Here is a 22297-nt window from a genome sequence, read left to right as displayed (position 1 = left end):
GCTACAACGAAGGCTGATGCTCCTCAGGGGCTGCTCTTCTGTGTCGTTCTGTTTTCCTGGCCCTGTCTGACCTTGACGGATGGTCTTTTTCCTCTGGTTACTTTTTGTCTTCGCCCTTCCACACTCACTCTGCCTGGGTCCCTCCCGTTCTGCGTGGGAAGACGATCTCTGCCTGCACCACCCCAGAAGTTCTCAGTCACTCCATTCACTTACTTTCCCGGTCCTTCGGCTGTTTCTGCACTGCCTCTCTCTGGCTCTCCCAGCTGCTTCCTGCTTCCTTCCCGTTTTCTCACCCTCCCGTCTGCTGCTCAACTGTTCCACCTGTTGCTGATTGAGATTCTAGTTCTGCAAGTCCACCTTTCGTTTTGGAAGCTCTGTGTTCCTGTTCCGTCTCTGTCACTGCTGCCGTCTCTCTAAACATCTGCTGCCTAGCAAATGCATACTTTGTATCTATCTGGCAGTTCCAATATCTGAGTGACCTGTGTGTTGCTCTTACTCTTTTTCAGCCATGGTCACTTGCTCCTTAGAGGCTTGGTGATCTTAGATTGCGAATTTGTATTTCCTTGATCTTAAGCGTGGAAGTTCCAGGGTCTGATGGAGGACAAGTTGCGTCTCTTTCTGCTCTGTGCCCATGGGGCTGGCCTCCTGAGTCTGCTCTAACCCTTGCTGTGCTGCCCGCCAAGCACAGCTGTGCCTGTTCCGCCCTGGCACGAGCTGCTGTGGGCATCCGCACTCCTTCCAGCCCTGCTGTTCCTGCTCGTGTGCAGACTACAGTCTGGTTTCTACTCAAGACCCGTTTCTCTGTCGGTGGGAGGAGGGCGTTTCGAAGGTCTTTCTCGTTCCTGCCCGAGGCTCCGGCGGCTTCACCTCATCGCTAGTGCTTATCTGTGTTCCTTGGCTTTCCATTGCTGAGACCAGAGCCCAACAGGAACCCCTTAGAGGAGGAAAAGTTTACCTGGGCTCAAGACTTCAGAGGCCTCAGTCCATGGTTGGCCAACTCTGTTGCTCTGGGCCTGAGGTGAGGCAGAACATCACGGAGGAAGGGCATGGCGGGGAAGCAGAGCGAGAGCCAGTCTCCAGGGACCAGGCATGAACCACAAAGGCACACCGTGACCTGCCTCCTCCAGACACACCTGCCCACCGACAGCGGTTCCCACCAGCAGAGCAGCCATTTCCGATCATTGATCCAGATCATTGAACCAAGTGGATTGATCCACTGATGAGGTCACGGCACTTAGGACCTGATTGTGTGACCTCTGAACGTTCCTGCATTGTCTCACACGTGAGCTTTCAGGGGACACCTCGTATCCAAACCACAACAATGTCATGTCTCTTTTAATTCTGAACATTTACCTGGGTGTAGGGCAGTGTTTCATTTGGCTTTGATTCACAAATTCCCAGGGACAAAGGAAACATCTATGTCGTGTTCGTTCCTCTTAGACACATTTTTTGTGACGTGCTTGTAGGAATCTTTCCCCATTTGTCATTTCTAGGGCTGCAGCAGTCCACTGAGTGGATATGTTGTAAATCGCCCTGACTGAAATGTCAGGTGAGTCAAGGAATCACCAAAAGAAAACTCAGCTATGACCCATTAGACGTTTTTCTTACAGTAAGATTTAAAATGTAAAAGGTGGCACTTAATCATTCAGACGTGGCGGACGTTGCTGTTTGCGTACCCAGCATGCACGCTTCTTCCTTCCAGCAGTCGTGAGTTGTGGGGTGATAGCACATCTGCTCCAGGACTCTTCTGCAAATGCCCTTCCAAGTGCTCATCCTCAGTGGCTGGCGAGCCAGACAGAAGTTTCTCGCTGGAACGATTTTCCCCTAACATCTGGATAGACAGATGTGAAGGAGGGTTTGGGTCCTACGCCTTCTTGTCCTGACCTGCCCTCCCCGTGTCCAGGCCTGCGGCAGCACTGTGCAAGGACAGCAGTTTGTCACTGTCTGAGTGTTGTGGGGCAGGGGGGCAGAGGGACATTAGCTCCAGGGGCTCTGCTGGCCTCACACAGCCTCCCAGACTGCACTGGACAGGTCAAGCCCACGCTCAGTTAGGCCACCGTGGTCAGCCTGCACGCGCTGCCAGACCCTGCCCTGACCAGAGCACCCACTGCCTACCCAGCTCAGGCCCCTGAGCATTCTGCAGTATCTAGCACTGCTTTTCTGAGATGAGTTAAGCACTTGAGGAAATCCTTTTTATTTATTGTGTTGCTATTGTAATTGACCAAATTGTCCACATCAGAGAAAATTGCTCTTATCAATCTTGTGGCAGTAATACATTAAATAGTGCCCCAGAGGTGTCAAGGGGTTCTGTACTTTTTAAAATGTCACACTGACTGACAGAGAATCCCCTAAGAAGTCTGATTCCTTTTCTCTGATTTACCACATGCAGAAAGGGGATTCTGGGGCCGCATGGAGCATGTCGATTCAAGAAAGCCACACTTGGATTTGAGCGATGTCTGTGGAATGCTCGGGGAAGGGCAGAAGGCCTGTACAGAGACAGTCTGCCTGTTATCTGATGTCTAAGAGAAACGCAGGCCCTCCCTGGAACCCCCAGAGAGAAAGAGTGCATCTCATTTTTCTTCATCTCAGTCCAGGAAGACAAGCAATAAAATTTAATTAAGTGGCTATTTCCCTTAAAGTGTATTAAAATAAAGCTTTTAAAATATTTGCTTTTCTCCAAAATGCTCAGCTATCACTTCTGGGGAAAATTGTCTCTGAATTCACAATCGTAGGGATGAGCAGAGAGCCCAGAGTGCAGGTCGACTGGCTGGCGAGTTGTGCTCAGAAGCCACTGAGTGGCTGCAGAGTGCAGGTGTTCCCAAGCGTCCTTTGATATTTGAAGAAGGTCAACGCCACCTCCCGCTGCAGAGCCCCCATTCTTATTGAAAAGCATCAGTGCTTCTTTGTGAATAGTGGATATTCCTAATAATATCAGAGTTTCCAGATCACATAGCAAGGTTGGGCTCTTGCTACTCTTGTACACGTTGGTGTGCACTGAGGATAACAAGATCTGTCCCTCTGATTTACGGTCTAGGCAGGGAGATGATGCACACGAAGTTCTCAAGCAGCACGGCCTGGCTGTGGGCTCTGATCTAATTGCATTAGGATGGAGCCTAATGGCGTAGCCATCAGGTCAAAACACTGGATGGTGAGCTCTCAGCTAATGGAGGCCGGAGGCATAACACAGCGAAGAAAGGATGCTTATAGAAAAGATTGACTTTAAGCCTTAAGAAACGAAGGGACTGAAGTTTGATTCTCAAAATCATGAAGAGAACTTAAACTACAGATTCACTCTTCCAAACAAAAAACAGCCCATAGAATAGGGAATATCTTCCCAAAACAGTTCCGACAAAGTATTCATTCAGAATGCAAGCATAAATACACTTCATTAAGAAGTGGGTTCTGTGACCGAGTGGGCACGCTCGAGCAGACTTCTGTAGAGAGGTCACCAGGCCAGTAAAGGAACAGACAAGCAGACCAAGAGGCACCAGGCACCATCTTGTACCCCTTGGGAGGACTAAGGGACAATAAAAAGTGTTATTGATGATGTGGGAAAATTGGAATCCTTGCTTTCCAATAGGATGGCTCCTGAAAAAATTAAAAATAGATTTACCGTATCATTTATAAATTCCTCTTCTGGGCATACATTAGAAAGAACCAAAGGCATGTTCAAGCAGCATTAGCCACAGTAACTAAATGGTGGGCGTACCCAGGTGCCCGGGCCGTAGCACGTTCCTGTACCGGAAGGTTGCTAGTCTTAGGAAGCAGCTCTGACCCATGCAGAGACCTGGGTGACGCGTGCAGAGTTCGTGCTGAGTGGAGCACGCCAGTCACAGAAGGACAGAAACTTGGGGATTCCACCTGCATCAGAGAGACAAAGGGGCACCCTGGCTCCAGGACTGGAACTGGGGAAGTGAGGTACTGCTCAACGCACAGAGTTCCATTTGGAAAGAGGAAGAGTGGCTATAGGGTGGTGGAGGAGTGCAAGAACGTGACCACCACCCTGAGCTGTTCACCCGAAAATAACGAGGATAGTAAATTTCATGTGTATTTCACCACAATTAAAATTTTAAGCCACAATGAGGTGTCAGACATCAGAATGGCAAAAGCTAAAAATAAAGGAAATACTGCTCTTAGGAGTGTAAAATAACATAATCAGAAAAAAATAAAATGGTCTGATCATCATGGAATGCCGTTAGCAGCACCTCCTAAAACTTCTCTGTATGCAGGCCTAAGGATCCCACAATTCCACCCTTAGGTGTACGTCCAAGTAAGAATCGTGCCTTCCCCCAAAGACCTCAGGAATGTTCCCAGCCCAATTCACAGTGGCCCCAACCGGAAACTGTCCAGATGCCCATCAGCAGCGGAACGGATGAATGAGTCGCGCTGTGTCCCCTCAGTGGGATCTTGGCCAGCAAGGAGGATGCACACAGCAGTGGCTATTTCCAATGGTAGACAGCCCTCACCGTGTTTAAGCCAAAAGGGTCAGGTAAAGTGTACCTTTTGGATGGATCACTTGAAGCGGGTCCTGGGGTGCTGCTGTTAGTCCAGTCTTGATCCAGGTGCTGGCTACATGAATTTCTGTGGAAAGTCATCAAGTTCCAGACTCACATTTGGGGTGCTTTTCTGAATTTTGTTATATGTCAAAAGAAAAACAAAATTTAAGACACAGCATTTGTGTGTGAGAGAAGGCACTGACAAACTCATTCCAAAACTTGTACAGACACGCAAAGGACCAAAAATAACAAGGACGATCTAGGAGAACCACAAACTGGAGCATGCGTTCGTCTCGAGCACAGGGCACAATATCGACATAAAGATGGACATACAGGCCAGTGGGGAAGGATAGATGCTGTAGACTCCGGTGTAGGGATGGCCAGGAACGTCTTCAGCGTAGACATCCAGGAGGTTAAGTGGGGCTGGGGTGGGGGAGAAAGTTTTTTTTTTTAATTGCTGGGGCAATTGGACATCTATGCAAAAAATGAACCTCTACCCTTACATCTCTCTCTGAAAAAGTTGTCTCAAAAGGGGTCCTATTCCTGTATGAATGAGGCAAAGAATTTTTTTTTCTTAGTACCAAGAATTAAGCCCAGGGGCACTGGTTACAATCCAGAATGGAGCACTGCTCTTAGGAGTATAAAATAGTATGATCATAAAAAATAAAACGGTATTTTATTTTGTGAGCCACATCCACAGCCCTTTTTTTGTATTTTATTTAGAGACAGGGTCTCACTGAGTTGCCTGGGGCCTTGATAAGTTGCTGAGGCTGGCTTTGAACTCGGTCTTCCTGCCTCAACCGCTTGAGTTGCTGGGTTTACAGGCCTGCACCAATGCACCCAGGGGAAAATAATTCCTAAATAGTACCCAACAATTATGAACCAATAAGGAAGAAACTGATTTTAAAAATTGGACCTTACTAAATTTTAAAAATTTCTGTTCTTTGTAATTGAAACCCTCATACATTTGAAATGGAAATGTAAAATAGTACAATCTTTTTGGAAACAACTTGGAAGTTTCTTAAAAATTTAAACATATATCTAGCATATGACCCAGGCAGTGTCCTAGGTATCTACCTAGGGGACAAAATCATATCTCTACTCAAAGTTGGAAAAAAAATTGTTCTTGGAGTTTTATTTGTAACAGCAAAAAATGGGCAAGATTATGGAATGTGCATCAGCAGATACGGAATATCCACCTAATGTAATGTACAGCATTCAGCAATAACAGGAGGCACATTTTGATACATTTGACAACAATGCATCTCAAAATCATTAGGATACGTGAAAGAAGCCAGACCCACCCTAAGTCCCCATCCAAGGAGGAGGAGTAAGTGTCTACCAGCAGAGCCGGGGCTGCGGCCTAGTGAGCACCACCCCACGCCAGGCCGCGTGGAGACCCTGTGGGTCGAGGTGAGGGGTGCGCAGTCTCCAGGCCGCCTGACCTCAGTGCTGGCCGTGGGCGCACGCACGACACTTCTCCTACTTCTCGTACCGAAAGACTTTGAGAAGGGTGTCTGCGGCAGCAGGATTCCTAACAGCTGGCCCGTGTCACAGCAGATCCACACGTAGACTGGGTCACATCCACACAAAGGGGCGGCTGTCCCGGGAGCTTGCGGAGAGACTCTCACAAAGAGCGTCCAAAGAAAACAGGGCTTGGCCAGCCCAGCAGGAGGATGGCAGGTTTGGGGAGGAGGCACTGGCGCTCAGGACAGGATGCAGGGTGCGAGGAAGGCTTGGGAAAGCTGGCCTCCTTCCGCCTGATCTGCTGAGCGGTCACTCAAATTCAGCACGTTTACGGTAAGTGCACCCGTCAGAATGTGTGTTTCACTGAAAACAAAGTTTAGTTAAGCAAAACAAAACAGTGCTTTAGCATTTAGCATTTAGTTAGATGCTTTTGGATGAAAACCCCTTCCATACTATCTGCTAGATATTTTCTAATCTCACTGCAACACGGATAAATGATCACACTTAGCTGAAATGGTTATTTTGAGGGTGAAACTAAATGAGATAGCACATATGATACTAAGTAAGACACAGCGTCTGGCTACGTAAATGGAGAAGCAAAGGCTCTCTTCGACATCCTGGGGACCAGCAGGAGGGCCTCCCCCAACTCTGGGCACCCCGGCAGCCAGGCCCAGCTCGGCCTGGTCTCACAGAGCCTGGCCTGACTCTGTCTGCGGGCGGCTTCTCCAGAGGTGTTCAAAGAAGCCAGGAGAAACAGAGATGCCACCATGTCCTTTCTGGCCATCTGCTCAACACAAAATACCCTGTGCACGTGTGGTGGAGACTGCCGATGTGCAACAGGAGGTTTAGGGGAAGAGCAAGCCCCTGATGGGGTTCACCCAAGTGTGGAAGGGCTGCATGGTCAACCAGCAGTGGGGGGTCGTCAGTGCATTCCGAGGGGTCAGTCTCAGCACCTATGAGGGGCTGTGGAACACAGGGACTCCCCCCGTATGAGAGCCAGGAAGGACACGCACAGGTAGGACACGGAGAGGAGTCAGTAAGCTCGCATAGGGAACTTTGTTAAATGGATTCAGCTGCTCTGGTAACAAAGTGAGTAGGTACATGTGTCAACCTACTTCACTACAGTAACCACTCGACAAGCTCCCTGTATCCCATAGCATGTCCTGAACCTCAGACAGATACACCAAGACCTGTTTTTAGAAATGTCACAAGTCCATGCTGATAATAAGTAAACAACTGAATAAGTATAATTGGAAAATAAATAGAGACAATATGGGAAAGACACAAGATCTTCCATACGGAAGAATCTGTAGTGTGTGTGTGTGTGTGTGTGTACAGACACATGTGTTCGTCCCTGGGCCAGAACAGCCTGTCCATGCAGGGCTGTGAGTACTGCAGGTGACCCATCAGGACTTAAAAACCACCATTTCTGGAGACAGACACTAAGGTCTGGAAGCAAGAAAGAATTTAGAGAAAGGAATGAATTTAAACAGTCTAATGATCCTAGCAACAAGTAGAACAGGAAAAGGGCTCCCTGCTGAGCTCTTGGCCTGGGTTTGAGGTTCTGAGAAGAAAAAACTAGATTTTGCACCTCAACTAAAAATGGTTGTAAATCCAGGACCTGGTGAATTTGGGTCTGGTGAGAATTATTACCTAGAGGCTATCAAACTAATATTACTGAAACATTAGGAAGAAATAAAAATAAGTTCATTCATACTCCTTAGGAACATATAAACAACTTTAATGATCAAAATAAATTTGATATATGGTATTGGACATTTAGAATGCTTTAAGGTTAAATGGTATAATCAGGTTTATAAAATCACTTTAGAATCATTTTTTGTCTGCTATTTAAGGTGTCAAACAATTTAGAAGGTTCAGTCATACTAAGTTTACAATTTAAATTGAAGGAATTTAATAAAATTTTATATCAAGGTCTAAACATTCGACCCACGGGTGTTGAAGTCCGTATCCTGCGGGTGCTCCTGCCGGGCAGATGCCCTCCAGATATCCAAGGTGAACCTGGGCGGCAGCCTCACCTTGGGGAGAGGGCTGCGCCCCACAGTGTCTCGCGCCCTGGGAGTGTTTCTGCCCTGGTCTGTGGGGACTGCCTGGCGAGCAGCTGGCAGGACCTGAGGCCTGCACAGCAGGGGCGTGCTTTCTCCAGGTCTGGAGCTGCAGGCCTGGGTGATTTCTTCTGAGGCTGCTCTGCTGGGCTCGTAGCTGGCCAGGTCTCTGTTTGCACATGGTTTTCCTCGGGCCCTGCTGTGTCCTGTCTCCTCTTCCTTTTTAAAGACATTTTAAATTTTTTAACTCGTATGTAAGAACATGAAGATGGTACCTATCGATGGTGTACGGTGCGCTGTTCCGACACTGACCTGAGGTTTACTCCGGGTAAGCTTATCGACCTCTTCACGCTTCTCATTTCCTCTTGGTGGAGCCGTTCTGAGTCCTTTCTTCAGCTTTCTGGAGTGTGCAGCAGCAGCCAGAGCGTGTGCTCCTGTCTGACAGGCTTAGAGTGCGTCCATCTCTTCCCGTAAGAACGCTGGTCCTGTCAGGGTCCATCACGAGTCCATTGTCCTGCCTGTCTCTCAGGACACAGACTGAGTTACATGTAAATCTGTCCTATAAGAATTTTCAGGGCACAAGAACTGGAGACTCATTCTCAAGGGGCACAATAATCCAAACTTGGAAAGGAGCGGAGGCGGAACGTTGGGAAGAGGGAGGAGGAATGACTGGGCTGAGGAACCAGGGGTTGTGGCACAGAGACCCCCGCACTGGTCGCTGGGGGATCTGAACCATTCCAGCGCCCCAGTCATCCCCAGAGTGTCTGGGCACAAGATGCGGCCCTGGGGGCCCCCAAGCTCCCGGTGCTTCTAGCCGAGCAGTGAGATGGAGACTGAAGACTGGACAGGGAGGCCTTGAACGTAGTGTCTTGCAGAAGGAAAACGACCATAGACGAACTTTTTGACCCTTCGCTATGCAAAGAACGGGGATTAGAGGCCCCCACGCCCACCAGCTCCAGGACAGGTGTCTTGGTCATCGCACTTGGGGCCAGAGGAGCCTCTGCAGGCAGCGCTGGTGGTGAGGGCCCCGCCCTGAGACTCTAGGTCTGATCCTCCCGTCTCCCTTCTCTCTTCCCAGGCACTTGACCCTGATCTTAGCTCCAGCTGCTTCCGTGACCATATCCAGTCCCCACCCTCTGTCTCCAAGAAGGAGGCAGTGAGAGGGTCAGTTGCAAGTATTTTCAGATACACGTCTTCCCAGGTACGCGGGGCGTGTTTGAGACAAGTTAGGGGGTGCATTCTTCTTCCCAGTCCTTCAGGGACCTGACCACACGGCAGTACTGTATGTGGAACAGCACAACACTGCTGGGCACAGGGCACACACCTCTAGTCCCAGCAACTCAGGAGACTGGACAGGAGGATCCAAGTTCAAGACCAGCCTCAGCAACTTAGCGAGACCCTGACGCAAAATAAAAAACAGGAAATGGCTAGGAAAGTAGCTCAGTGGTAAAGCACCCCTGGGTTCTGTCCCCAGCACCAGACCAAACCACACCCAAGAGCAGCACAGTGCTGCCACGGGCTCCCTGTCCTGTGCAAATATTAGTCTTTAACTAGAAATGACCCAAAGCAGATGTTTCACATCTAGAATGTTTTCTCACAGACAGTTTCAATAGAAATATTTTAGCTCTCCAGATACATCCAAATAAAATATTTGGTTTTGAAACATTCTATTTTGAAAGTCAGTGAACTGTGGCTTCATTATAACAGAAGATGCATGAATCAGAGACCTTTTTCAATTTTTATTTCTGGTCACAGGCAAGCCATTGTGAGCCACGAGGAGTGATGAAAGTCTGAACCCTCGGGATTCAGAAGTGAATTTTTCGAAGCGTGCATTCCTCCCACCGGGAGACAAGCGCCAGTGAGGTTTGCTGTGAGGCCCGTCCGCGGTTCCTCTCACTCATACGTCACAGAACCAGAAGTGACCTTCGATTAGAAAACCTTGTCCCTGGGATATAGTAAAAATCACGCATGGACCACATTCAGTCACGTTTTCAGAAAAACATATATCGCTCTAAAAAGATCTGATTTGACCCAGATGGCAATATTATTAATTGACATATTCAAAACAAACTGCAGGATAAAAAAAACATTAAAGTGAGAGCATTCTGCAACGAAGCTTCTCAAACTTTGTGTGGGACTTATTAGTTCCCATTCTGGTGGTGCCCACAGTCTGCCTTTCTAACAGGCTCCCAGCAGACGCTGCTGCTGCCCGTCTGCAGGCAAGTCCTGGAAAGCAGGGCTGTGGGACGTTCTCTCGCCTGGGTGGCACTTCAAGCTCACCTCTCTGGCTCGTCCATCAGCTTCCTGCCTGTTAGCTAGCATTGCCTCCCTCTCTGCACCTCCTGCCTTCTCTTGACTTAATCAAAGGTTTGAATATTACATTTAGATTCCTCCCTTTTTTAGATATAGCTATTTGTATTTTGCAACTGGTTGCTCTAAGGATTACAATCTGCATCTTAACTCACCCGAGTCTTCTTATAGTTCATACTGTACCACCTCTGTGCTATTCTATTATTGTTACTATTTTAGTACTGGAGAGCAAGCCAGGGATGCTCTAGCATTTAGCTATATCCCCAGCCCCTTTTTATTATTTATTTTGAGACATAGTCTCACTAAATTGCCCAGGCTGGCCGTGAACTTGTAACCGTACTACCTCAGCCTCCAGATACATCCAAATAAAATGTTTGGTCTTGAAACATTCTATTTTTAAATCCTGAGTCACTGGGATTATCAGCACACACCACCATAGTCAGCTTAATTTATAAGGATCATGAATTTCACAATGCAATGTCATGAATTCTACTTTCAGCCATCAGTTTTCTTTTAAATGCATTGGGAATGAACGGCATCTTTTCTATTTATCCACATAGTTTGTTTCTCGTGTTCTTAGTTCCTTCCTACAGTTTCTTTGTGGTGCTGCTTCCCTTCAGCCAGGAAAACTCCCTGGCTGAACTCCCTGTATGATGAATCTGTTAGCGACAAGTCCTCTCCACTTTTTAAAATCTGAACCAGGTCTGTACTGACAGTTCTGTTTTTTTCTAGCACTTTTAAGACGCCACCTCGTCTCCTTGTCTCCTGGCCTCTGTTCCACACCCTGTAAGCCATCCGTTCATCTATGGTGGTGCTTTCCTGCATACTTTGTCTTTTTTCTTAGCTGATTTAAGGATTTTTCTCTTTATCTTTAGTTTTCATCAGTTTGATTATGTTTCTATGTGTAATTTTCTTTGTATCTGTCTGCTTGGAGTTTTCTGAAACCCTTGAATCTCTAAATGAATGTTTTTAAACATTGTTTCTATAAACATACTTTTCTACCCAATTTTCTGTCTCCTTTCCTCCTGACCCTCTAAGTACACGTTAGATCTTGATATTGTCCCATAGATCATGAAGGCTCCTTGCATTTTTTGTGATCTTTTTTTCTCTTTCTCAGATTTGATCATTTCTATTTACCTCTTTTATTCACCTTTATTCTCCATTTCCAAAATACTATTAATTTTTTCATTTCTGACATTTCATTTGCAGATCTAGAATTTCCATTTGGTTCTTTTTTTGTAGTATCCATTTCTTTGCAGTATTTCCTCTCCATTCAATCATCATGATAACTTTTCCTTTAAGTCTTTGAACACGTTAATGGAAGCCACTGCCAATTCCTAGCCTACTGATGTCAACATTTAGTCCTACAGCTGGTTTCTGTTGATGACTTTTCCTCTTTGTCTTAGATCACATTTTCCTGTGTATTTTATGTGTGCTTATTGTTAATTTATTGCCTTTTCATTACAAATTCACTCCTTCATATCTGTTGTCCTAAAATGTGTTGGATTCCTTAAGCATTTTTTTCTATGCTGTGAGTATGCTGTTGAGCTTGGTTTGTGGAAAGGGCTGGATTTCACACTGACTGTAGGAATCCTTTGTTTCAAGAGCTACTTGCAAAATGCTCTCGTAATGTAAGATTGTCTCTAATGTCTTAAAAATGTCTCCAGGGTGGCCTCTCTAGGAAATAGCTAACATCCTTTGATTCTTTTCCCTGTGTGTGTGTGTGTGTGTGTGTGTGTGTGTGTGTGTGTGTGTGTGGTACTGGAGATTAAACCCAAGGGTGCTCTACCATTGAGCTGTATCCCCAATCCTTTTGATTTGAGACAGGGCCTTGCTAAGTGGCCCAGGCTGCCTGGAACTTGTGATCCTCCTGCCTCAGCCTCCTGAGTCACTACTTGTGCCGCTGCACCTACTGATGTCCTGTGATTCTTAAAAGGGACAGAAAGGTTTTCTCTAGAAGATACAAACCTGTGCTCCATGACCCTTCATACTCTCTCCCTTCATAGACATCTCAGAACACATTGTGCAGGTATGGAAAGCTCAAGACCAGACAATATTATTTGTCCTGTTTTTGGGAATTGTATTTACTGTAGGTAACAAGAAGCAGTTCACATTGCTCAGTTACTTTTGACATGGTTGAAAAACACTCCACTTCTCTTTTTCTGCTTTGCCAGGTTTGTGTCCGTTTGCCATGATGCCTCAGGTGGGGCTGGGGCTCTTGTGTAACCCAGGCATAGCCGACCTCAGGCTCCGTCCTGGAAGGACCCGCTCTGAGCTGGGAATGGCTGTGCTCGCTTCACTTTGACCTCCGAGTCAGATCTGTGGGTCTGGGGTCAAATCTGGTCTTGCAGACCCCTAGATCCACTGTCCCTGAGCTTGGTCCAGAAATGCTTCGGATCCTCTCCGGGCTCGTTGGCTTGCCCTGTGGCACTCAGCATCAAGTTTAAATGAGTTGGTTGTCAATAAGGGACATTGTGTTGACAACATCATATCAATTCTAGAAAGCTAGGTAAGGCAAAGCCCCTCTTGTTGTGGAATTTGTCTCCTAAGGAATGTGAGAAATGGTTCTCAATAAATCCAGAGATTACTTATAAAATAATCTAACCCAGCTGACTTCTCTGTGAGAATCATGCACATTAGTACCCAATTATTATTTTTCTCTTTCTTTATCCACTGAGGAATGAAGAGCATGTGTTAACAGTTATCACGTGGGTTCCTCTCTGGGCGGCAGAACCATGTTTTGGGAAAATATATTTAAGAAGACAGACACAGACTATATCAAAATCAAAATATCGCCTCTCTTCCTTGGAAAGGCACGAGGCCTTCACTGAGCTCTGCTTCAGTCACACTGCTCGGGTGGGTGCCCAGGAAGCAAAGGCCTGATGGTTGAAAGATGCCTTTAGCGTCATGGTCACGGAAAAATCCTGCTGACTTCCGGTTCAGAGAGTAGATCCCATGGCGTGTTCTTGGGAGACCTTTGGAAGTTCTGGTTCCTGTGAAGGAATGTAGGTCTTCTGGGTCTCACTGGGCAGTCCTTCCTGGTGGGGGGACAGACAGACAGAGAGACACACACAGATTGTGGTGTTCCCTTCTTTCCATAATGACAACGGAAAACTAGGAACTCAGCTGGAAAATCACTTTTGAACTAATCACAGAAAACCAACACGAGCCCCGTGATGGGATCGTCAAGCTCAGAGCCGAGGGATTCTTCAGCATGTGGCTGGGAGCCACCGGCACCTGGATGCATGGCCCTGCTTTGCTTTTGTGACCCCAAGAAGATGAGACAAAACTCTGAAACTTTACGGGTCAGTAAGGAAGACTGGGCAACGGGAGTAAACACTGTGCTGCCCGCTCGGACCCTGGGGCCCTCACGAGGGGCTCTGGTCGGTGCATTTAAAGAAAACAAATCAAACAAACCCGACCACGGCCAGCAGGAGGGGGAGTGGTCGAGATGTCCACCTGGCTGGCCCACAAACGCCTGAGGAAGGGGCAGGCCCAGACATGCAGCAGGGCAGGCTGGGGCCACCGGCCCACCCGGAGTGAGCCCACAGACACGCCTCCTGTGAAGCTGGAGAAGGTCAGCGCTTTGGACACATAAAGGACACGCTAATTTTGCCCAGTGGTATGAGGGACTAGATGAGTCTCTGCGAAATTCAACCGTCGAAGTCTAAATCCCTACACGATGGCATTCGAGGATGGGCGCTAAGAAGTATGAGACCCAGGGCGCGTAGGATGAGGTCAGCGCCCTTGGAAGGAGAGGCAGAGGGACAGCCCGTCTCAGAACTGAAGAAACACATTCTGTTGCTAAGGCCACCGGCCACGGCATAGCAGCCTAAACTGCCTAAGGAAGAGCTGGCGGCAGACATCCGAAGGGCCACGGAAGGCGTGGGGAATCGGGCGGCACCGTGGACGAGGCCTGAGGCTGGCTGGTCCTGGTGTGCAGCCCGTGAGGACGTGTGTCGGGAGGGCTGTGGAAGGTCAGCCCGTCTCCCTGAGCTTCATGCTCATCCAGAGATGATGACATTGTCCACCTTGTCTGTTGTGGGGATTCAGCGAGACTGTGGACGGAGACATCTAGCACACAGCACGAGCGCCGCAGAGGCTGATGGCAATATCGTCACGGGGAGTTCTCGTAACAGGGTGCTGAAAGAAACTTGGGGCTCTGGTCCAGTGTAGAGATGCCTGTGTTCTAAGACAGGGGCAAACGCTTTCTGTCAAACACCAGGTGTAAATATCGTAGGCCATTTGTGCCATCTCATCTCTGTTGCAAATACACAGCTCTGCCTTTTAGCAGGAAGGCATCCATAGATGATCCATGAATGAACTGGCAGGGCTGTGTTCCAAATTAAACTTCATTTATGTGCACCAGAATTTGAATTTCACACAATTTGTACATGTCACAGAATATTCTTACACTGGAATTTGAATCTCACATAATCACGTCATCTTCACCTCTCCAAAGAGTATTCATCTTTTTCCCCCAAACACTTAAAAATGTAAAGCCCATGTTCCCCCGATCTCACCTCCTAGGCAAAAACGGGTGCGGGCCACCGTAGGCTCACAGGTCGCAGTTTGCCATGGGTGCTGCAGGACGCCAGGCAGAGCACTTGGCCCCGACAGGGAGGAGCCGTTTTCTCTAGTTCTGCCATGCCCGCCTCTTTGGAGGACACACGGGCTACCCTACGTGTGGGGCTTGGCGTCTCCATTCAGGTTAAAGAGAGCTAAAAAGAGGTTTGGAAAGCCTGACGGGGTTCCGTCTTAGCGTCTGACCATCTGCAGAACACGGTGGGGGAAAGTGGGTTGGAGCCACACCGACGAAGGGGTTTGTAGTAAGCTGCCTCTGGGTGGTTAGGTCCAGGAATGGCAAACGCACCAGGCCGCGCAGCCGCTGTCCGCTTTCCGGGTTCCTGTTTGTGACTCAGTGGATCTAAGGCTGGATACTCAGTTGATCGACAGCTGAAAATACCAAGACGGTGAAGCCGAGATTCCACAGGCAGCCTGGTGAGCACCTTTTGGATGGTCTTCCTTGGGACTCGTGCTAGGACCTCCGGAGTGAGCTGTGTAGTAGGGCACGGACTCCACCTGGGTGTTTTCCTTGTGTGCCTAAATTAATTTTCCTTTAACCCGGAAACCAGGATCCTCTATTACTGTGGCGTCATGGTGACTGGCAGGGCTTGAAGCCTCCCTTCAATGCAGGCCCCGCCCCTCTCCAGACAGCACCATGGCCGCCAGGGGAGAGTGCAGGGCAGTGGGGACAGACAGAAGAAAACTTGGTGGGGCGTCTTCTCAATGGATCCCCTCGCTATCCTCTCATCCCGGAATTAACTTTTCACAATGCTCATCCGCCTCCCTCCATCGGCAGGTACTTGATTGGCGTTTCTTAGTAGAGTCAACAGCCACTGAGCATAGTAGGCGTAGCAGCTAGGAGCCAACCTATTTTTAGGAGTCTGAAAATGTTTTAATTTCTTTTAAAATCAGAATAAAGACAATTAACTTTTAGTTTGAAGAAAATGTTTTAATACCAACGTTATTTGTCTTGATAACCACATAATACAGTAGCAAAATATAATTTTTTGTATTTTTCTGTGGAGGAAGGAATTCATGAAAATCCAAGTTCCTAGATCTTTAAAAGTTATATGTGATTCTGATTCTTAAGTCTCAACTCTGTCATGAGCTGCAAAGGAAACCCAAATAATATGTTTCAATCTCTTATCCTTCTGTTTTAGTCTGTTTTCTGTTGCTATAACAAAATACCTGAGAGTGGGTAATTTGCAAAAGATAGAATTTTGTTTCGCTCATGGTTCTGCAGGCTGAGAAGCCCAAAAGCACATGCTGGTGTCTGCTCAGCATCCAGCCAGGCCTTTTGCCCTGTGGTGACGTGTGGAGAGCATTCCACGAGGAGACAGAGTGTGCTAGCTCAGGTGGCCAGTGCCACGGGGGCAGCCTCGGGAGCTTGTCTAAGCCCAAGCACCCCCAAAGGCCCTGCCCCCAGCTACCATCAGCATGGGAATCTGGGGATCGTTTCCAGCATCTGGACTTTGGGGAGACCCATGGAGATCCAGGGTCTTCCCAGCCTTCCTCCCTCAGTTTTAGTCACTCCGTGGTCACCCTAGCAAAACAGAGGGCCAGGACCTGGGCTCTGAGGTGCCAGCAACCCACACAGCTGTGTATCCCCCAAGCTGAGCTCCCGGTCAGCTTCACCAAGAGCTGCTGCCAACGGACCTGTGGTGTGGGGTGGATGGTGGGGACCCACACGCAGCCTCCTGCATGGAGCGGGTCCTGAGGCTCGCAGGGCTGGGTGGAGCCCTCTGACACTGAGACCAGCCTTTGGGAGGATGTCAGACCCAGGCCGGGCGCGTTCGTAGAGTCAGGCTTGGTCAGAGCTGCTGAGACCCTTCATACCGAGAGAGTCCACTCCCTCACTGGGTTATAAACTGCATGAAATTTTTTGAATTTTAGAAAATATTTACTCTAAGCCTCCGCGGACACAATTTCTCTGGGAATGTGAATCCATTCCGGAAAAGAAAAAAAGGCCAGAGGCAGATGCCGGCCGAGGTGGGTAGTGTAAGTAGTACACGCAGTGCGGAGGACCCCACACCCAAGCACGCGGGGCTCTGCCCCTGACTCGGGGCCACCAGGTGACACCACCTAGCTGTGTCCACCGTGGTGGTGGGGGCCTGACTGAGGGCTTGTGGACGCCAAGGGCCGGAACCGTGGCGCAGCCCCAGGCTCCCGGCAGCTGCCTCTGCTAGCTAGAGATCCCAGCGCCCAGGGCCCCGGCCCCGGAGGAGTGGGAGGGCTGTGAGAAGCAGCAGCAGCCATTAGAGACGCAGCTTCTTGAGTACTGAGTTTTTCTGTTTTATGATGGAGTTTCAGAGTCTTGAACCCGAGTCACTGTGCTCAGCTGTGGTTCTCAGCTGCGGCAGGGAGTGAGGCTCCATGAGGGACCTCAGCAGAAGAATGTCCAGGGGAGCTGGTGGCCAATGGCAGTGGAGGAACAGGCTCCTGTAAAGACGCACAATAGGTAAGATCCAAGGATTCACTGTCATCCTGCTGCCCACTGAAGAAAGTCACCACTGGCATCCGTAATCTGTGCACTAAATCATTGAAAACGTGTCATCAGCTTTGGAAGAGTCCACAGTAACAGTGATGGGTTTTAATTTCTCCCAGGAGGCAGCCTATATTTCATGAGCCAGCAACATTCTTCTGCCATTGTAAGTAATACCACAGTCTAGTAGCACACTGGGGGCCTGCTTCTCCATCAATGTGTTCAGGACTTGGAGGACTTGGGCGGGATGTCGTTTCAGCCCCTTTCACTGCTATGACCAGAAGATCTGCCAAGAACAACTTCAGAGGAACAAGTTTATTTGTTGCTCATGGCTTCAGAGGTCTGGGTCCATAGACGGCCGGCCCATTGATCTGTGCCTGAGGGGAGGCAGAACGTCTTGGCGGAAGAGTGTGGTGGAGGGCAGCAGCTCAGGCGGTGGCCACCAGGAAGCAGAGAGACTCTGCTCCTCAGGTGCAGAACATGTACCTGAAGGCACGCCCAGAGTGACCCACCTCTTCCCGCCATACCTGGTCACCGCCCAGGTGACCCTGCAAGTGGGTGAGCCACCACCTGGCTGAGGCTCACCACCCAGTCGCTTCTCCAAAGCTTCACGGTCTCACACGTGGGCTTGGGGCACACCTCATATCCAAACACCACGGGTGTCCGTGCCGATGGTTTCCAGGAAGCTGACCCTGGAGTCAGGGCAGGTCAGCAGGTCAGAACTTCCTTGAGCCCCACAGCCAGGGTTGCCCTCCAGGGGAGCCACTGCCCGGGGAAAGTGCCAACGCTGCAGATCGGGGAGCACGGGGGATGGCACCGTGTATCCAGGCCACAGGCCACCCATCCCTGCACCTGGGAGCTTCCGTCTTCCTCACTGTGAGTGTGACAGTGGAGACCGCGACCCAGGGGCCACTGAGAGCAGCCCTGCGGGTGGCCCAGGAGTGAGGTGCAGGGGTCCCTCGTGGGCTTCAGTGGCTCTGGAAACCGGAGGGATGTGGGCGGGTGGGCGAGAGGCTGGGCCTGGGGGAGGTGGGCCTGCCGCCCGCTGTGGACTCGAAACCCCAGGAGACCGTTCCAGAGGCAGAGCTGCTTCGGCTCCGAGAGAGAGGGTCTCACTAAGTGGGATTCGAATGTGGAGCTCAGGGCTATGCACCAAAGTGGGGAAACGGCCAGGTGGGTGGTGGTCTTCACTGCTCAGTTGGCACAGTTGGTGGAGGGTTTGGAGCCAGAGTCCAGGCCGGCCATGCACCTGAGCCTGGGTCACTGAGTCCAGCCCTACAGCTGTGACCAAGAGACACAGAACAGCCTTCTACTCGGCCTTACCCAAGGGGCTCTCGAGTCTGACGTCCGTAAAGTTAAGTGGAAAAGAAGAGGATGGGGCTGTGGAGGTCCTCACGCCCGGGGCAGCGGCCTGCAGAGCCGGGCAGCTCTGGTGCCCTGCCTCGGATCCTGCCGGGCCCCACGGGCTTCCATCACATGCAGTTTCTCCTAATTTACTTCCCACAAGACTGGGGTGGTCATAGGCTTATTGGGGCCCCAAACTCAAACGCATGGAATCAGAGTTTACGGGAGACTGACCCACGTCTTGGTGGGTGCAGATCGCCCTGCCTCTATTCCGGCTTTTGTCAGAGGGACTTCTGAGATACAATCATGCGTGACGGGGAAGAAACACTCAACGAACATCCTGTTTCCCAACCCCGGAAGAAGAAACAGACCTTGTCTGGGGTGGGGAGACAGGAGCGTGAACTTGGTGAGCACCCCTGCATCTGGTTCCAAGCCTCCCAACTCCTAGATTTTCTAGAAGGTACTTCACAAACTAGATCTTGGCCTCTTAGTGGGTTTATTAAATCAATTTAGGGGGACATGACCAATATTTTTATTTTGTTTAAAAAATTTTTTATGGACGATACATAAAACAACTTCCTGACTGTCTACCACCCAGCTTCAGCAATGATAAGCTCATGACTGATCCCGTTTCGTCTGCACACCCTCCTCTGGCCCCACGATTTCTAAGCAAGCTCGACATCTCTTACATATCATCTCTAAATACTTTGTATATACCACTAAAAGATACTCAGTACCATTTTTAAATGACGTGTAGAACAGGAAATCTCAAAGAGGGAGCATTCATAATGTCTTAGCAAACTTTGTTTCCTCTTACCTGAAGGATAAAGACAAATTCTCAAATCTGCTTGTTTTTATAGACTACTAAGTTTATTTGAAAAAAGTTAATTGCAGTTGCTGGGTGAGCCCCCATGAAGCAGAGCCTGAAGTCTTCCTGCCTCTAGTCACGCCTGCTGGAGTTGGAGTCAGTGGGCTGGGACCACGGATTCTCCGGAAGCTATTACCATTCCTTCTCCAGCCCCACTGCCGTTCACGGTCCTGTCTCACTAGGTCTTCAAAAAACAGTGACTTTGGTTTAGTTCTGAGCATGCAAAACGACGATAATTGCACCAGATTTAAAGTTAGGTTTGTACCGGGGTAAGTTTCCTGGTTCATGCAATCATTTTCTTTTTTTCTTTGCCAATTTAAGCTAATTCCTGAGTCTACTTTGTATGCAAGTCTCAGTTTTCATTGAGAAATGTGATTTTTATCTTTGCAGAGTCCAGAAGGAAAGAGATAAAGCTGCAGATCCTGGAAAATGAAAGGTGATTTCAATGTCAAACGTGGAACTGCAGAATTAGAAGGCCGGATCCTAATGAGTCGGCGCTCAAGGGACAGAACCAGAGGGAGCAGAAATGGACTGGAGAGAGGAAGGCCAGCTTCCCGCTGACTGGGGCTTTCTCTTAGAAACCCTCCCAGGATCTAGCAGTAGAAAAACACATCACTTAATCATGTTATTTATAGGAGCATCTGCAATGTGTGTGATGTTTAGAAAATGATAGCCAAATTAAAGTGTTCTTAGAATCCTCTTGCGCTAACTGGCCCCTGTAAATACACCCACATTCTTACCCAGACACTAGGTGCTTTGTGTGCCAAGCCCAGTGTTAAGGCTGGAGCCAGAGGCTCAGATTCAGCCCTGAGGCCATGAAAAGCAATTAGCTCTAGTTCACCTTGAATCTCCCACACGGAGCTGGCTGGCAGAGCGTGTCCATGCCACACCGCTGACTCACCAGGCCCGCCCTCTCCAGCACGTGAGGACCCTCAGGTACCAAGACTGAGAGATGAGCACCTTCCTCTCTTTCATTTAAGAGACTGTGGATTTCACAAGGGATTTCGTAGGTAAAATTGCACAGATACCCTTTTAAAAATTCCTTAGCAGTCAACATATTACCCCCCACCACCGTCCAAATGAACCCATCCTTGCCACAAATGTTTTCAACTAAGCCACATCAAAATGTGAGACACCTTTTGAATCTCCCCTCCAATGACTTTGAAGTCTCTATTCTGGGCTCTGCAGACTCCTTGGTAAAATAAGTCCTTTGAACAGAAAATACCCACATAGGGATGCTGTACCAGTGAGGGTAACCTCACCCCTAAAACCAAACTCCTAATCAGGGGCTTTGCAAGGTACTCGTGTCTTTGGGATTTAACCTTTTGGTTTACCAACCCCTCACCTGTGAAGTGGGTATGATGCTAGTGTGTGCCCACAGTGTTGTCCTGTGTGTGGAGTCGATTAATACTTACAAAGCTTAGAACCGTGTCGTACGTAAGTGGCTGTTGAGTGAATGATGAATGAAGAAATGAACGAGACCTTTTTTTTGTTCGCTCGATGTCCAGGGCGTGTGTCCTGCCGGTGGTTTTCCCTGAACTCATTCCTTCTCCTTCTCCAACTCCACCCTCCTCGAGGAGCTCAGGGCCCCTCCATCCCCAGCAGCCCCCAGCACTTGGTGCCCCCCAACCTCCCTGGCATCAAAAATGAAATGATTTAAATTGTCAAGGGACGAAAGATCCCGATTTGCCAGCCAAGGGAAATGACCTTAGGTGACAGCTGCAGACCCGACACCCGCCTCCTTGGGCTCCTCTGAGGACGAGCTGAAATGGCACCCGCACAACAGACGCAGCCACCACCGAGGGTCACTGCTGGGTTCTAGTCTGTATTTTAGTTCTTCTGCTACTTGTCTTCCTCTGGCCTCTCCAAACAGGCGCAAGGATTTGACATCATTTTTTTTGGTATTTAACGGCATTTTCCAGTCCCATCTGAGCTCTGTCTCCTCCATTGTTCTGGCCTCTGGAAGGGACCTCTTAGGTGCAGATGGACGTAGCCAAGGTGTCCTCTTCCTTCAGGATGGCGTGAAGCCGGCGCCGGATTCCTGGGAAGGGCTGAGGGGCGGTGGAAGGGAAGGACCCTCCGGCACACGGGCCGTGGTCCTCCTGCCGTTTGTCTTTGGGGTAGGAGAGGCGGAGGTGGACAGGTCCCTCTGGGTGTCCACAGGCTCCCTTGCTGAGCTCTTGCTCTGGTGCCACCAGTTCAGCCACTCAGGTCAGGGCCTGGCTCCAGGGCTGCTGGGCCAAACCTGGCCCTGGTCAGGCAGCTCATGGCCAACGGGCTGAAGCAGGGAGACACAGCCGGCACCCGGTCTGCCCCGCGCCCGCGGCTCCTAGGTAGGCGAGGGCAGAACGGCAGGGGCTGCAGGGGTTGGGACAGGAGGCAGCAGGCAGACACAGGCAAGCGCGGCCCTGGCTGAGGCGTGGCGGAGTGACACGCTGAACCGCAGGTTCTCCAGCAGCTCAGGGGCAGCGGCTCAGCTTCAACCAGCTTCCTCACCTTGACTGGGAGCCTGTGATCTCGGGCACGTCTCCGCCCCGCTGAGCCTCAGTCTCCTCAGGGGTAAAACGTCCTCATCTTGGAGAATGACAAAGACGGTGCAGACAGCCTGAAGAGCTGAGTGGCCGTCGGGCGCAGAGCGAGCCCCAAGTCGTTCTGTCAGAAGATGTTCTTGGAAATGACTGGAGACTCGTGCCTGGTG

The 22297-nt window shown here is 49.5% G+C and overlaps 1 long non-coding RNA gene across 2 annotated transcripts; it reads left to right on the top strand.

The window, feature by feature from the left end:
• The first annotated feature begins 17177 nt into the window (after window positions 1-17177).
• LOC306670991 lies at window positions 17178-20698 on the top strand. Of its 2 annotated transcripts, none has more exons than XR_013766556.1 (3): window positions 17178-17363; window positions 19626-19868; window positions 19990-20698. It is a non-coding gene; the product is annotated as an uncharacterized lncRNA (long non-coding RNA). The 2 variants fall into 2 exon arrangements; XR_013766557.1 differs by lacking the exon at window positions 17178-17363 and adding an exon at window positions 18435-19137.
• The last annotated feature ends 1599 nt before the right edge of the window (window positions 20699-22297 follow it).

Source organism: Sciurus vulgaris (genome assembly GCF_902686455.1).
Source record: "Sciurus vulgaris genome assembly, chromosome: 10".
NCBI lineage: Eukaryota > Metazoa > Chordata > Mammalia > Rodentia > Sciuridae > Sciurus > Sciurus vulgaris.
This window is presented reverse-complemented; position numbering and strand designations above follow the sequence as displayed.